At 37.7% G+C, this 18,078-nt stretch overlaps 1 long non-coding RNA gene across 2 annotated transcripts in view; it reads left to right on the top strand.

Annotated features, from left to right (window-relative positions):
* Positions 1-18,078, top strand: part of LOC138809040 (uncharacterized) — a 132,314-nt gene that overhangs the window by 61,484 nt on the left and 52,752 nt on the right. For both annotated transcript variants that reach the window (XR_011366673.1, XR_011366672.1), the window contains exon 2: positions 5,936-6,024. This is a non-coding gene — a long non-coding RNA (uncharacterized lncRNA). The remainder of the gene's footprint in view (positions 1-5,935; positions 6,025-18,078) is intronic.

Here is an 18,078-nt window from a genome sequence, read left to right as displayed (position 1 = left end):
TGATTTGCATTTCTTTCTTTCTTTCTTTCTTTTTTTGGTTGTGGGGCTTGAACTCTGGACCTGGGCTCTGTCCCTCAGCTCTTCAGCTCAAGGCTAGCTCTCTACCACTTGAGCCACAGCGCCATTTCCGGCTTTTTTCTTTTTGCTTATGTGGTGCTGGGGAATCGAACCCAGGGCCTCATGCATGCAAGGCAAGCGCTCTACCACTGAGCCACCTTCCCAGCCCCAGATTTGCATTTCTTTTATGGCTAGGGAGGTTGAGCATTTCTTCATGTGTCTATTGGCCATCCTTCTTTCCTCTTCAGAGAAGTTTCTCTGTAAGTCTTTAGCCCACTTATTTATTGGGCAGTTTCTTTGAGGATTTGTTATATTGTGTTATTAACCATTTCCATATTTTTGTTTCTGCTGTAGTTCCCAAATATTAGTCTAGTGACAACTGCTTGATTAAAAAAATTTTTTTTTCTTACAATTCTTCATGCAACAAAAGAAAAACATATATTAGTGAGGTGACTTCTTAGGAAAAGCAGCATATTTTTTTTAGGAAAAAACTTTGAGTGCTTGAGGTAAAAGGATGACCTTCAAGAGAGGATCTGAAGGTGATCCATCTCATGCACATAAGAACAAACAGGAATATCCTGATAGTTACTCTGGAGACACATAAAGGAAGATGAGGAAGGAGGTGGAGGCCATGAGAACCTGGAAGGCTGTGAGTTCTCTGATATCATTTCTTTTTTCTTTTCTTTTTTTTTTTTTTTTTTGTTGTGGGGCTTGAACTCTGGGCTTGGGTGTTGTCTCTGTGCTCTTCAGCTTGAAACCAGCATGCTACCGCTTGAGCCACAGTGCCACTTCTGGTTTTATCGTGGTTTATTGGAGATAAGAATCTAACGGACTTTCCTGCCTGGGCTGGCTTTGAACCGAGATCCTCAGATCTCAGCCTCCTGAGTAGCTAGGATTAGAGGCGTGAGCCACAGCCCTCAGCTCTCTGATGTTATTTCTTTCCCTTACCCATCACAAAATATTTAGTAAAAGGAACTCAGTGTTTGCTTTGGAGTGACCTGTGTGTGCATGTACATTTTTCTTTGTGAAGACTTTCTGGGCTGAGATATGTGTTGTAGCATATGTACCACTGCTGGACCATGACATCATTTCATGTCTTATCTCTCTATGTAGTTGTATATTTTGTATTGTATGTATGCATGAATCTATGTATTATCCATCCATCCATCATGTCTATCTTGTTGAGTGTGTGCATGCATGTAAGTAATACATATGTAATATATTTTCTGTCATTCTCTATCTTATCAATCATGTGTGTGTGTGTGTGTGTGTGTGTGTGTGTGTGTGTGTGTGTGTGTGATGTAGTTTCCCCACTAAAAAACTAAAGTTTTATTATAAGAGTATTAAGGGTTTTATTTCTCTTACCTTAGCCCTCGCACCTGAACAGCCTGACACATGGAAGTACTTAATAAGTGTTTGTTGAGTTAATTGAATCATTTCAAATGCTTCAGTTCAGGGAATGTAAAATAATTTAATGGAGTTTAAGTTAACATCAATAAAAGAGTACATCTTGCGCAGATAGTTCAGCACTAGAAAGCTGATTCCAATGATGTTGTCTTGCACTCTTCCCAGCTCTTGGCCCTAGGCTCCCCTCTGAACATATCTGAGTGGGCACTGAGCAAACTGTTGCAGAATTATTGCTAGGATAAGGTCGCTGTGCAGTTAATTTTAGAGGCGGAGGTGACTGAAAGCAAAAGTGAATGTCAGATTAACCTTAGTTTCATAGACTAGCAGCATCTACAGCAGATAGGTGATCTCTCTCTTTCTCATTCTCTCTTTTTTCTCTCTCTCCCTAGTAAATGTTATTTTTTTGTACTTTAAAAAAATAATTCTGGTAGAAAATGTCAAGTAACAAATACCACACCTGACAGTTTTCCTTAGCACTGCACACCAGGCTAGATGCTTGATGGAGAAGAACTGAAGCCTCAGGGATAGCTTGGAGGGAGTGGAAGCAAATAAAAGCTGAATAGAAACAGGTTTGTAAAAGGGAAGTTACTTTATCTCTCTGCCATTTATACCAGATGCAGCTACAGATGGGAAGGAATTACCCAAATTCTGTCCGTCTTCTCTTTCTCCACAGTTGTAGGAGACAATTGGTCGGTAATTTGTTAGTGATAACCATAGCTGCCACATGGATGATTGAGGCTTTACAGCCATTGAGAAAGCCTTGGTTGTTGGGTGTTAGCACATCTGCACAGACCTGAGTTAGGATTTAGGGTTCATATAGAGTAAGTCTTTTCCAGCATTAGGCCAAGACTCTTGAGAGTATCATTGCAGGTACCCTCATTTCCTGTTTTGTTTCCAGATCTCACAAAGGTCTATTCTTGAGACCCATCCAAGTCTCAAGGTTTTAGTACTCCACTGGATTCATTGGACTTTCATCTGTCAAAGATAAACTTGATATGAAAACAGACATATTATTTGAGGATAGTTGAACCAATATCTTCTCAGTATATGTACACATATTCAAAAGTTCATTCAACCAAATGATTTTTTAGCAAACTGTGAGTCTCTAAAGCCTGAAGACCATAACACTGAGATGATACAGTTAAATTGCAGAGGTAATTAAGTTAAATAATCCTATGAATTATTACTTAGTGTGTTTAATAGTATCGTTGGAACTTCAGTAGCCATAAATATCCCTATTAGAGGGGCTCAAAAACATTATGGAACTTACTGTATCCAACTCCGTAATTCCCCATAGGCAGAGGGCTTACCTATGTCCCTTTTGTTTATATGAGAATATGTGCATTTACCTTTTAGACTTACTTTGTTCTTATATTTCCTTTTGCATGGAATGCTCCTTCCCTTCCTTTTCCCTCCCTTTTTCCTCTCCTCCCTTCCTCCTGCCCCTCTGGCGTACAGCAGTGATATATACATAGTCATTAAAATTGTATTTATTTTATCAAGAGCCAGCTCAAAAGCCACATCCTCAGGGAAAGGTTTTTCCAGGTAGTTCAAGGTTGTCTGGCTGGAGATATTAGGTCCAGCTGCCCAATATTTGTGTGACAGGTGTTCTTAGTCATTGAAATATCACTTATACTCCATAAATATGTACAATAATTATTTTAGTTAGCACTCTCCTCCCCCACCAAAAGAACCCATCAAAACCTTGCAACCCTGTCTTGGGCAATGACCAAGGCAATTCGTTAGGGTTGTATAAGGTCTTGGCAATAGTGTAGTCCTACAGGTTAGGTCAATAGTGGTCAATGTAGGCTAAGAGGATGGGCAGCTATGGGCAAATGCAGTCTCTTGGAGTCTTCCATAGGTATTTATTCTGGTACCACGATCTTTGTGCTCTTAGGATTTTATGCCTCAGTCATAAAATAGTTCAGCATCAGCTTTGTCATTTCCTTAGTAATTGTCTCCCAGTACTAGACCATGAATGTCATGATCTCTGAGCAAAGGGATAACTCTTAGTGTTCTTCATTTTTACAGCATTTTTGTACGCAGTACACACTTAATATTGATCAGAGAAGCAATGTAAGTAAAGAGAATCAGGACCTAAGTTGCTGCTGAGGAGCCTTTGCTGGTGGCTCAGCTCTTCTTCTGGTTGGGCGGCTGTTAAAACTTTGAAGCCACTGAGCTGTTGTGGAGTTGATCCAGGGTGGAGTAGTGAGGCAAGCTTATGGTATCTTTTTCATGTTTTAGAAACTTGGCTTCTGAAGTGGTATCTTTGAGTTTGAAGTTGGGTTCTAAACAGAAACCGAGGCTATCTCAAGAGGGGGACCAAATCAATGATAAAATCAAGCCTTAGAACAGATGTAGCACCATGAACTATGGACTGGGTCCACTTGTAACTTCCAGGCACTTTTAGTGTGACAGTCTCAATGTTTTGGACACATTTTAAAAAGACCTTTCATAATAGCTGGGAAATAATGCCAGATGATGTCAAGAAAGTGGGGTCTTCACTATGTTGCCCTTGTTCTCAAGTTAGAATTAGTCACTTCCTCTTCTGCTGCTCTTACCACTTTGTAGCTCTTGTTACAAGTCTGTAGTGGACACACTCTGCCCTCTCTCCTCCTCAGTGATACTTTTAACTCAAAAAATGCTGTAATAGTTTCCCCACTTGTATAAAATCTACGGGAGACATACAGTTTTTAAAAATACCTTAGCCAAGGTCAAGAAACCCTTGGGACAGGAACTTAAATGTACTTAATCCTGAGTCTACTTTTTTTTTTCCTAGTATGTACTTTTTAAACTTATTTTTCTATTCTGAGACAAGTTCTTACTATGTAGCCCAGGCTGGCATCAAACTCATGATTCTTTTGCCTCAGCCTCCCAAGTACTGAGATTTCAGATATATACTGAAATGCTCTGCAAATAAAGACTTTTGTTATGCTCTCAATGACTGTGGGCTCTGTTATCAAGGATCTTGAGAGTTTTAAGTCTGCTCATGTATAAGTCTTTGACTTGTGGCATTGGACAAACTAATGGGGTTGTGTCTCAACAATCCTAAGTACTTTTAAGAATAGAGGTAAATGACTGAGTTGAAATCTAACTTTGTAACCATCTTGTTTCTTTAATTAACAATCTGCAATGAAATACAAACAAGAATTCACTTTATTAAGTAAACTTAATGAATTTTTCAGTGAGGTAAAAGTAATATGCTAAGCGAAATGAACCCAGGTTAGGGACACAAGTGGATTTATCTTTTTTTGCTATTGTTTTAAATGTATTTATAATGTACAATGTGATTTTTTTGTTTCTTATATATGCTCTTCCCCCATAATATAACCCCTGTTTTCACTGTATTTGATTCCGGTACCCTGAGTCTTGTATATACATTTTCCAAATTTGGGGAGGGGAAGGTAAATAACAAAATGCTGAAATAAGGATACAGGTTGACCCATTGTAACAATGAGATGTACAAGACACTATGTTGAAAATGAACTTTACAACTTGTGGGGGGGAAGGGAGGGAGGGAGGAGTTGGAAGTGGGGGAGGGAAGGGATGGTAGGGGAAAAACAAAGGAGGAGGTAACAATGCTTGATAGGAAATGTACTCATTACCTTACTCCTGTAACTGGAACCCCTCTGTACAGTATTTTTACAATAAAAATATATAATAACTTGAAAGCAAAAAGTAATAGCTTTGTTGCTTCATTTGTATCTAGAATAAAATATTTCTCCATTGAATTCTTCGTGAATAAGTTTTGCATGAAAAATTTCAGAAAGGCCAGCTTCTCTGAAAAGGGATGAATTTTGTTTGTATGCTTTGCTATGTAGATGCATATTTATTTTTTTGGAGATAGCCTTGGGACAGGATTGCTTCCTGATCTTAGCATTTAGCTATAAAGATAAATGTGTGGTCAGAAACCCTTGTCCAACTCTGGTTGAGAGTTCGTGTTAATGGTATTCCAGGTAAGAGTCTTGTCTGCTTCAGTAGCTTTTATCAGTACTTAAAAAAAAAAGAATGGTAGTTGGGTATAATCCATATGGAAAAAAGCAGGCCTTTGTGATGAGGACGTTTAGGACTAAGATCCTCTTTATTACCCTGCTTCTTTCCCCTTCCTCCTTTTATGGCTCCTTGAGGTGTATTAGCCTAGCTCTTTAAGACCACCAATTAAATTATCCTGGACCCTTCTTTCAATGTGGGCTCCCTCGAACCTTGATGGGCTTGTCTGTGGGTTACTATAATTGGGTCAGACACATTGCTAAGACTTCTTGTCTTTTTTTCCCTAAAATATAACTATCTTAACACTTAGACACTTACTTACACATGTGGGTTGATGAAATGCCAAACTTGGAGCACAGACAATGGGTCATGGAGAACAAAGTTTGCTCTAATACCTAATTTGAATCAAGGTACAATGTGTGGGCTCTTGGATATTCTGAATTTTCAGGACATCTTTTTTTTCCCTACTCTTTTTTTTCAGAGGTCGAATTGTACTCAGAGGCAACATTATAATAGAAAAGTTATGGAGGAAGGTCCTTAAAACAACAATTTAAGAATAGCAAGCTATTGGTAAGTAGTTCTGAATCCTAATTACTATGATGATAATAAATGCATATGATGTAGATCCTTGTTCTGACACTGTGGTAAACGTTGCATGTCTTTCAGAATATTGTACTGATCTTGAAATTTTACATAGTCAATTATTGTTATTTTACCTCCCAGAAAATACATTTATCTCCCATTATCACTGAGTTGAATTACCACATTCATTTACTTTCATGGGTATTTTGGTTGTAGTGGTGGTTTATGTATCATTTGACTAGGGTAAGGAAGTGTATTCCAAGATCTTCACTTTACAATTGTATTTTCTGATGCTAATTGTATTTTCTGATGCTGCAGAGCTCACACTAGTTAGATGGGCAGATTAAGGGCCATCAGAAGGAAAGTGCTTTGAATCCATATGTCATAGCTTCTTTCCCTTGATGCTCGTTCTAAGCATTGAATTGGAGGCTTGTATTTAATAGCATGTTTCAGTATATTATGGAGCCTAATAATTGTGACATGTCACAAACAAAGGTAGAAACTGGAATATACACATTTATGTGAATACGGCTTTAGGACTAAATGCCTGTCCTCTTGGATGTGTATAGTAATGATAATTATTATGACAGAAATGAAATTTACTATACTACTGTTAAATATTCTGAGTCAGACACCGTATAATGTGTTTTCAGTCTGCTAATATTACTCCTTACACACCTCTGAATATTATTATTAGTGTTCTGGAGAAAATAATTGAAGCTGATGAAGGTCAATGGCTTGTCTAAAGTCACTCAGGCCATGAATGGTGGAGTGGGGTTTGAAACTGTCTGTCCCGGGCTGGGAAGGTGGCTCAGTGGTAGAGCGCTTGCCTTGCATGCTCGAGGCCCTGGGTTCGATTCCTCAGCACCACATAAGCAAAAAGAAAAAAGCCGGAAGTGGCGCTGTGGCTCAAGTGGTAGAGCGCTAGCCTTGAGCTGAAGAGCTGAGGGACAGCGCCCAGGCCCAGAGTTCAGGCCCCACGACCGGACCCAAAAAAAAAAAAAAAAAAAAAAAAAAAAAAGAAACTGTCTGTCCCTAGAGTTTTTGTTCTTAACCAATAGTAAATAGAACTCTACATTTTACTAGAAAGCTTGGAACAATCAGCTTTAGAAGGTATATTGCTCTTGGCTAGTACAGAGTTCTGAGTTAGACAGTATGGTATCATGTTTTAAGAGCTCAGGCTTCAGGGCTGGACCTGGGCCTGTTGAACCCTGAACTACCCAATCATGGTGCCTTGGAAGCCATCTATCATGAAGGAGCTTGCCTTTGGCTTGTTCTAAGTTTTTTTTTTTTGTTAGCCTGTGTATGTAGGAGTGTTCCAATGAATAGTTGAATGAACTAAGGTCCCAGACACAGATGTCTACTCTGGATAGGTAAGGGATGTAAGTGAGTGAAGACAGCTTGCTGGGGGCTGTGTTGCATTGGACCATGCCCAGCCCTTTGAAGGGATAGCTATGCCTCTGGCTGGGTTTTTTTTTTTTTTCTGTGAGTTGTGGGGCTTGAACTCTGGGCCTGGGCACTGTCCCTGGGCTCTTCAGCTCAAGGTGAGTGCTCTACTGCTTGAGCCACAGTGCCACTTCTGGTTTTCTCTGGTTTATTGGAGATAAGAGTCTCACCGACTTTCCTGTCTGGGCTGGCTTTCAACTGTGATCCTTAGATCTCAGCCTCCTGAGTAGCTAGGATTACAGGCATGAGCCACTGGCGCCCAACTCCTGTGGCTGATTTGTGCAAGAATGTTGAGAGGAAGAAGCCAGAATTCTACATTTCTGTGTAACATTCTTTATTTTTAAAAGTTCCCAGTTAATTCCAATTTTAAAATACAGACATATATAACATATGCTTAGTGAAGTCTTTTGACCTATGGCTTTTGAAAAGTTATAGTACATACTCTATGTGTGTAGTGGCTTTCGTACCTGTATGTATATTACATAAATTAACTATTATAAGAAGTGATAGGTTTTCATTATGGGTTTTAGGCAAAAATGTTCTTATTAATGTATTTGACACAGTAGTTTTGGTCCCTTCCTCATTCTCTCCCTTCATTGGTTTTTGGATAGTCTTACAGTAGCCCAGACTGGACTCAAATTTCAGAGCCTCCTGTTTCAGACCCCTGAGTGCATGCACCATCGCTCCTGGAACAAACAACAAAGTACTTTTTAGTCAGGATAATCATACAGGGTGATTTAAAATTACCAGTGAATTTAACTTATCTTATATCAGGGATCTTAAACTTGGCTACTGAAGCCACACTGGGGGAATCTTTTTTTGTTGCAGGTATATTCTGGGAGTTACGTAAGCATAACCACTGTCTCTCAGTAATAAAATCTATGCTATGTCTCTTTCCTACATCCTCTTTGAAATGCTGCAGTAGTGGTAATCATCAAAGGGAAGAGGAAACTTTCTACAAAGGAGATTTCCATTCTAGGCCTAATGCCTGGTCATCAAATCCACCACCCACCCATGAGGGATAAACCCCAAAGATCTCCACTGAGAGAATGGCAGACTCAGAGTCATCTTCTTCCACCTGAAGTCAGTGGAATAGATGTCCTGAAATGGGTCCTGTATGCTGAATGGAAGGCATGAAAGGGAACCGAGATTGCAGGTTCTCAATGAGCCTATGTTCTAATGGGAAGAAATAGTGTTACCCGTCTTTGGTAGAGAATTCACAGGGTTAATGACTAAAGAATGGAGTTCTTTTAATCAATACAGTCCTCTGGCTTTATTGATTAGAATCACCTGCTTATTTTGCAGCTAAGTTTTTTTTTTATCCCATTCAAAACAAAGGCACCCTGGGGGACCATTAAGTAAATAGGCATTTAAGACTTTTTTCATTGCTAAGAAAGTAGTTAATTATTATTAGTGCCTAAAAGTCTTAATTTAGACAGAACACCTGAATGAACACACTACTGAAATGAGTCTCCTATGAATGGATGCCACTTTGCAGTTTAGTGAAAAAAAAAATGCTGCTTTGTCCTTAGGGATGTTGTGAAGTGGTGTAACTCCACATTTAACTCCTAAACAAAAGGAGATGTGACGGAGCTATTCTTCAGAGGGGTTGAGGTAGAAGAGCCTCCCCAAATACTGAGCATCCCTGGTGGATATCATTGTTGTCTGCATAAGCTATTTGCTCTAGAGTCTGACTAAAGAAATAGACTGCCAGTATGGAAATCCCTTATGACACTGGGCCATTTTTATTTTATTTCAAGAACTCATTCATTGTTCTTCTTCAGGAAAACAGAATAATTCACTGAATAACTTTCTTCTGTTTGAGACAACACTGAAGAATTAATACCACTTAATATTTCCTATTTCTTTTCTCCTTTTTTTTTTATCATCACAGAAATCAGCACACTTGTCACTATTGAGAACCTACGATGTGTAAAATGTGTTTAGTGTTTTTGAGGTAGCATTATAATATCTAGAGCTTATTCATATTTTAGTATTTTTAAGTCTTTTCTTCAAATAGCAGTACACAGGAGTTTAAATTTAATATGCCAATTTATGTGCACAATGCATCTTGATTGGAGTCATTCCTTCCATCATTTCCCCTCCATTTATTCCATCTGATCCTTTCCTTATTTTCTAGTGTAGTTTTTATGCATGTACATTTGCCCACCATTTCTTTTTTCATTCCTTTGATGACAGATGACATATTTCAGTATCCTTATATTCATTTTGTTGAATTGCTTGTTAATTTTTCTCACTCTAATATACCATTCTGTAGTCAGTTTGATCATATATATGTCTGTGGACCTGTATGTGTTTTATTTTTTATATATATTGTAAAGATGCTGTACAGAGGGGTTATAGTTACATGTGCAAGGTAACGAGTACATTTCCTATCAAGCATTGTTTACCCCTTCCTTTGTTTTCCCCCTACCTGTTAAATATGTTACTCTTCAGGTTTAACTTTCACATAGGAGAGAAAGCATACCCCTTTGTCTTGCTGAGCTTGGCTTACTTTATTTGTATGATTTTCCAGGCCCATCCATTTCCCCTGCACATGATATTACATTGTTCTTCCTGATGGATGAATAAAATTCCATGTGTATATGTGTATGTATATATATATATATATATATGTATATATTTTATTGATCTATTCATTGGTTGTAGGGCATTTGGGCTGTTCCCATGTCTTGGCTATTGTGAATAGTACTAAAATAATGAGTGTGCAGGTGCCTTTATTGTACCCTTGCAATCTTTCCAGTAAGTGCTCCAGAGTGATATCACTAGATCATGTTTTAGTACTTACTGAGTACTCTTAATATTTAATTCTCATAACATTCTCCTGAGGTGTACAGACAGGCAACTATTTATTATATTTTATGGATAAGTATACAAATTGTGTGAAACAGTTGTCATATGAACCAGCAATTTCATTTCTAGGTATATTCCCAAGAGAACTGAAAAACACAATAACATTAAGTTCACATTTTCCTAGGATATTTGTACATAGGTGATGTATAGTTGTTGTTTTCATCTTTGAAATAGTAATATCTGTTGTCAGGTTTCCATTCCTTAGTTCTACGTGTGTATTCTTAGCTACCATTCTCCCACCCTCAAACCTGTCCAATTATGCAATCAGTGAGAGGAAGGAAAAAGAACTGAAAATTACCAGGGCCTCTACGTGTGCCTCACACATGCTTATGATATATCTTCTCATTTAGTCCTTCATTTTGGGGAGTGACAATGCTCAGGCTAGCAATTGAAATTGCTCAGAAGTACATGATTAGAATGGTGGAGACAGGACTAGGATACAATTCTCAAGTCCTTTATGTAAAACCATATTGCCCTCAGTGAGTTGGAAGCACTGTGATTTATTTGTCTTGCCATCTTTTACAATGTATATATAGTCTTGCTTCAACCACCAGGATCAAGAGATATCTTATAGAATGAGACAAAAATCTTTCTCATCTATTCATTGGCCAGAGGATTAATATCCAGAATAAATAACTAAATACCAAAGGAATAAAAATGCAATTAATATATGAGAATGAATAGTTTTCACAAAGAGTACAAATTACAGATAAAGAAATCTGCAATATCTTTAGCCATAAAGGAAATACAAATCAAAGCAGCATTAAGATTTCATCTCAATGTATGTATATGTATCAGATGATGTTTCTTTAGGAAAACAATAACAAATGCTTCAGAGGATTTAGGGAAAAAGGAACTCTTCTGTACTTTAGTGGAAATATAAATTAAGGTAGCCACTATGGAAATCAGAATGAAGGTGCCTTAGAAAAGGTCAGATAAATTGATGTTAGGGGAATGAACCTTAGTTTTCCTTTTTCCCTAAATCCTCTGAAGCATTTGTTATTATTTTCCTAAAGAAACATCATTCTGATACATCTACATACATGAACTCTAAGGTAAGTATTCAAATGTTTTTTTTTTCCTTTCATGCAATTGTTTCTATCATATAAGATGCTTTCTACGTTGCTTTGTATGTCCCTCCCCCACAGTATAACCCATACTTTCACTGTATTTGATGTTGGTATAATTTGTGGAGGGGAAGGGAAAAAAACAAGTTGTTAAACTAGAGATACAGGTGGACCCATTGCAACAATGAGATGTACAAGTCGTTAATGTCGAAAAACGAACTTAACAACTTTGGTGGGAGGTGGGGGGAGGATCAGGTCGGGGAGGGGAGGAGTATGGGAACAGGAAACAACGAGAAGGCAACAATGCATGATAAGAAATGTACTCGTTATCTTGCCCATGTAATTGTAACTCCTCTGTACGGTATTCTCACAAAAAAAATTTATAGAAAAAATAAAGTAAATTTAAGTTGAAAAAAAAAAGAAAATGAAAACTGGAAGTACCATATGACTCTGCTATATCACTCTTGGGCATATATCTGAAGGAATGCAAATTAACAAAAGAGATACCTGCACAGCCATGTGTGTTGTGGTATTATCACAATAGTCAAGCAGTGGAATCACTCCAAATTCCCATCAACGAATGGACAAAATGTGGAACAGGTAAACAATGTAATATTATTCAGCAATAGATATCAATGAAGGAATATAATTTTTAGGGAAATGGATGGAACTGTAGATCATCATGTTAAGCAAAATAAGGCAGATTCATAAAGACAAATGTATTTTTTTAATATGTGAAATCTAGGCTTGAAGTGACTATAAAAGAGGAATTACTAGAGAGTACCTTATTTAAGTAACTATGAAAATAGAATAATGAACCCACTAATATTGTAAAAAAATCAGAGTGGGAGGGAAGATAAGAATAGAAGGTTGAATATAATAAAAGTATGTTTTGTGCATGTTTGGAAATATCACAGCAAAATTCTTTTGTACAACTGACACATATACTAAGAAAAATTAGTAAAAGTAAAGTTTGATTTTAATGAATTCTATAACTGATTTTTCTTTAAGAACCAATAAGAGGGTTTGACATTCACATATTAACAAAAACACTCTGCTCCCTTTAACTCCTGAAGAATTCTAGTTACAGTACAGTTGCAAGTCCATACAGGATAATTTAGATGGAATATAAATACTGTACCTTAGATGAAGACTGTGGGGGAGTAGAAGATCTCACCAAACAACCTATACTATACTTAGGACATTGTATATTCATTAATTTAACAGAAATTTCATAAGTGATTAGTATGTGCCTGATGCTATTCTAGGAGCTACAGATAGAGTAAGTATCAAATGAGACAAATATTTGTAGCTTGTGGAAATCAGATAATGGACAAAAATAAATTAATACCATACAAATTAGGTAGAATAATGCATCATAAGCATGTCCATATTCTAAATTCTGGGCCTGTGAATGTGTACCCAACATACCCAAAGAAATTTTGGAAATGTGATTAAGTTAGAGACTTTGAGAAAGGATATGATCAAGCCCCACGACCAACAAAAAAAAAAAAAAAAGAGAAAGGATATGATTCTAGATAATCCAGGTAAGTCCAATCTAATAGAAGTCCTTAGAAATAAGGTGGTTGTAGGGAGATAGGACCATGGAAGAATGGTTAGGGAAAGAATAGGTTTTGAAGTTGGAGAAAGGAGATCATGAACCAAAGAATGTGAATGGGTTCTTGAAGCTAGAAGATGTTTGAAAATTAACTCAGTTTAGGTCCCCAGAAAGAACAAAGCTCTGTCTATACCCTTATATGATCTCAGACTTGTGTCAGAATTCTGAACCACAGAAGTGTTAGATAAAATTGTGTCCTTTTAAGCTCCTAACAGAGTAATCATCACATTATTCTTTGGAAATTATGAACTCAAATGAAGTTATTTTATGAGTAATAATCACTCTGAAGAAAATAAAGCAGGAGGAAATAGTGCCCATCGATGAGGTGGCCTTTTCTTCTTCTGTTACTAGCAGTAAGAGAGATTCTCTCTGAGGAGGTGGTACTTGGTAGAAATCTGATGATTGGACCCAATGAGAGTAAATTCTGGAAGAGAGCATTGTAGGTCGGCTAGGAGCTGTCCAGTGTCTTGTGCTAATGTACCAGTGATGTAATGCCAGTGATGTAATGCCAAAGAGGGCTTGGTGTGAGCTTAGTCTTAGAAAGAAGGTGTTTGCTGGGGCTGGGAAGGTGGCTCAGTGGTAGAGTGCTTGCCTTGCATGCATGAGGCCCTGGGTTCGATTCCTCAGCACCACACAAGCAAAAAGAAAAAAAGCTGGAAGTGGCCCTGTGGCTCAAGTGGTAGAGCTAGTCTTGAGCTGAAGAGTTGAGGGACAGCACCCAGGCCCAGAGTTCAGGCCCCACGACTGGACCCAAAAAATAAAAAAAAGAAAGAAGGTGTTTGCTTATTGACTGATTTGCTCACTTATTCATCATTCATTACTTATCATTCATCATTTATTGGTGGCTTGGAGTTCTAGACATGGTTCTAGGTATTGAGGATTCAATTTATACTGGTTTGTTCTTCAAAGCTAGAACCTTTCATTCCAAAGGAAGGTATCCAGTGTTCTTTTCTTCAGTGTTCCCTTTCATTCCTGGGGACAGAAATTGAGTCTGTTAAGATTCACAAGAAATCAGAGCTAGGTATGTTGGCTTTCTGAATTTGGATAGTACCTTGGCAATTATACCTTTGAAAGGTTCTAAAAGGAATCCTCAAGAATAATACTGTGGGGCTGGAAAGGTGGCTCAGTGGTAGAGTGCTTGCTTTGCATGCATGAGGCCCTGGGTTTGATTCCTCAGTACCACATAAGCAGAAAAAGCCGGAAGTGGTGCTGTGGCTCACGTGGTAGAGTGCTAGCCTTGAGTTGGAGAGCTGAGGGACAGTGCCCAGGCTAAGAGTTCAGGCCTCATGACTGACCCCCCCCCCCAAAAAAAAGAGAATAATAATAATGTGAAATTAAAATTTTGCAGTCATCTTGCTTCAAAGTATTTAAAAAGTATTCTCTATCATTTTTTTTTGATATATCATATTGGTCTTTGGTCCCTAATGTGCCTGGCATGATTTAGATGACTTGAAGTATCCCCAAAAGTCAGAAAATGCCAAATCTGTGTTACATGCACAAAATAATCTCTTCAACCCACTTTTTTGATCCACATAATTGCACCCAAACATTTTTTGTGTCCAAGTCCCTGAAGTTTTTTTTTTTTCTGTCATTGTTGTTAAATTTACTAATTTAGCCAGTGAGAAAGATAAGGAGGAATATATTGGCGAAGTCACCTATCTCTTCAAACAGCTGATGTTCCTGCAAATCAGAATTGATTTGAATTAAGGTTAATGATAAACAGACACTGTCAGACCATCTCTTGGAAACCCAGTGGATGAGTTTTTCAGGGTGAATTTTCTTTGTCCCCCTGGCTTCATAAAAACCCTCTAGCTCTGTCTTCCTCTTTTCCCCTTACTCATTTTATTTCCCCTTGCCTTGTCATCCCTACCCATTCCCACTTCCAGAAATGGAAGTGAGTGGAGACTGAATCAGGAGAGGCCTTGTCCTTCCAGATGTCCTATTAGGTCATGGTTCAAATTCCAAGGGCCTGCTGAGTGAGGCTGAGTCTATGGGGGAAACTTGTATCTATGTCTTGCTGGGAAGAAGTCACACGTATGTGGCTTTTACTTTCTCATCCTTAACCCCTGGGATATTTCCTTTGTAACATTTTTGGATATTGGTTTCAATATCTCAGGAGCAATCTAGGTGGTACACATAAGAGAATGCCTCTCTTGAACTAGAGGAACCCATTTTTTGGATTCCCAAGTTTTCTTGGCTTCAACATCATTTGCCTCCTAGTCCCAGTCTTTGTTCAAGGCTCATCTCAGAAGCATTTTCAGGGATGTGTCTTCTTCATATAGATGTAAATCATTCTCTACTTCATCATTTCTTGGCTGTGTCTACCATTATAGCCTCTATTACATGAATCTTGGACTTCTGCTTGTATTTTTTTCCCTAAGAAGCTCAGGATGGTAGAGATCTAGACCCTGGCATATGGGTGCTTACAAAGTACTTGTTGCATGTATATCCCTAAAGCCAAAGATAAAGCTGAACAAAGCATTTTTATGGCCCAAGTGATTATAATATCTACATAAATTACTTAGAATAGTAGAGTCTGGAATTAAGAACTCAGCTAAATTGACATATGTGCCTTGTGTGAGTAATGGCTTTCATAAATCAGTTAGCTCCTTCCCTGAAAAACAGCGGGAGTGCATTTTATACATATTAGCATTTTATAAGTATTGCCACTTAAGCTTATAATTCTGGCTCAGGCATTGAAATTATGTCATATGTAGGAAGTCAAACAGATGTTCAGAAGGGGAACTTGTCACCTCTCAAATGTAGAAAAATGGCAAAGTATGTTCAAAGCAACTTGTGTCAATAAACATCCAAAAATATTCTTTTGAGATTTAAAAAACAACAAAAACAAAATAAAAACACCCTTCTTCCTAGTGGATAATTTGAGATAGTGAATCAGTTAGAAGCAGAGATTAAGCATTTTGCTTCCTTTTCCAGTCTCTTTTGGTACAGGGATAACACCAGGCATTTCTGACTTACAGTTTAACCCTTTCCTGGTTCTTACATTCATGATTTCCAAAGCACAAAGAACTATAGACATTTTTTCTAGTTTCTAGATAAGGCTTTCAGATGTTAAAATTATAGATATATTTGAGTACTTTAAACATAAAAGTCATGAGAAACTAGCTCTTAACATATACAAAGGAAAGTAGATGGTGTCCCAGTTTGAATATATAAGGTTCCTACCCAGATTCTGACTGATGGTTACTAACTGGTTGGCAGACCAATAATCATTAAACAAATATTAACATGTCAGATACAAAGCTGCATGAGAAAGTAGGTTAATATTTTCCTCCCAATCTTTACTGTTACAGAAAGGTATCTAGTTATCATGATCACTGTAAACCAGACATGTCCTTGTACTACTTGGCACAGTACACATACCTTCCACAAGTCAAAAACCTACTGTCTTGGGTTGGGAAGGTGGCTCAGTGGTAAAGTGCTTGTCTTACATGCATGAGGCCCTGGGTTTGATTCCTCAGCACCACATAAGCAGAAAAAGCTGGAAGTGGCACTGTGGCTCAAGTGGTAGAGCGCTAACCTTGAGCTGAAGAGTGGAGGGACAGTGCCCAGGCTGAGTTGAGGTCCTATAACTGACAAAAATAAAACAAACAAAACCTATTGTCTGTGCTTGTAATATATTCAGCTTTTGCGGTTGTGGGTTTGATGTGTCAGATGAAAAGTAAGCAGTTTTTTTGTGTGGATTCTTGGTGTTTCAACTTGTATCAACCCTCCTTTCACTTTCCCTCCCCTCCCTTTTCTCCCTCTTCTCCCTTTTCTCCCATCCTGGGGATGGAACCCAGGCCTCATACATATTTTAACTTGCATTTAAAATGGTATGTACTTTGAGTTATTTTCTGGGATTAAGAAGAGAGGAAAACAAATGCATATATGAGTTTTGAATGGTCTCAAACTTAGACATAGAAAATGAGCCATTTGGCAGACGGATCTGCTTACATACAAACCATTCCTGCATAGCAATTACATATATATACACTTACACATGCACAGTCATTATTGATGATGGATTAAAAGGTCTAGAGCTAGAAAGGACCTAAATTCATGAGCCCAGCTCTTTCTAAAATACATCACTACAACTGATGATAATAATAATAATACAACAGTTTGAGTACTTGCTATGCATGTGATATCTACCAGGCTCTAGTTTCTAGGAAAGCAGGAAGCAGCTCTGTTTACTGCTGGTTTGCTACAACATGTTTAATGATTTTCTAGGTGCCTATATAGTTACTTGCGTCAGACAAATGCATGATGCATCCCAGGTTCTGTATTAGATATTTTAAACATATAATTCCACTGAACTCTCAAAAGCATCCATGGTCAATATTGTAATCTCTATTTTACAGAGGAGGAAATAGTCCAAGAGGGGTGTAGTAATGTGTTCAGACTGATTGATTCTTGTTAATGGAAGAGTAAAGATGAAAATTTAGGTCTCCTGACTTCCCACTACAGAAATCTTTCCACTTGATATCCTACTGTCTTTGTGAATATGTACTCTTGTGTGTGTTAGAGATCAGACTTGGATTAATCTCTATAAACAAGGTATGATTATCACCAAATTAATTAGTGAAGGTCATATTTACATTTTTCCAAGTGTCAACTGGAGTAACTTGTTTGAAAGAAGATTTTCTCAATATATTCTAGCTAGCTATTACTGCTCCTTAGTAAATAGGCTGTAAGACTGAATTTTACAAGTCTAAAATTTGCTGTGCATAAATTGCTATTTTACATTTCTTAGCAAAGGCTAAGCTCCAGTCAATATTTTTATAGTAGGACAGTTCTATGAAAGACTGAAGTGTTATCTAAGCTAATAAATGTCTATCCTTCAAAACAGAATTATAAGGAAAATTCTCATTAACAAAGGTGGTAACATATACTCTTTGTTTACAATGCCCTCATTGCCCAACTTTGGTCATTGGCTGAACTGGCAATGTCCCCAGTGATTTACGAATCCAAAGGAAAGTGGAGAAAACATAAAATTTATTTTTCCTCAATTTGAGGCATGAGCTTCTCTTGCAT

Source organism: Dipodomys merriami, unplaced genomic scaffold, assembly GCF_024711535.1.
Source record: "Dipodomys merriami isolate MVZ:Mamm:240054 unplaced genomic scaffold, mDipMer1.0.p SCAF_48, whole genome shotgun sequence".
Lineage (NCBI taxonomy): Eukaryota > Metazoa > Chordata > Mammalia > Rodentia > Heteromyidae > Dipodomys > Dipodomys merriami.
This window is presented reverse-complemented; position numbering and strand designations above follow the sequence as displayed.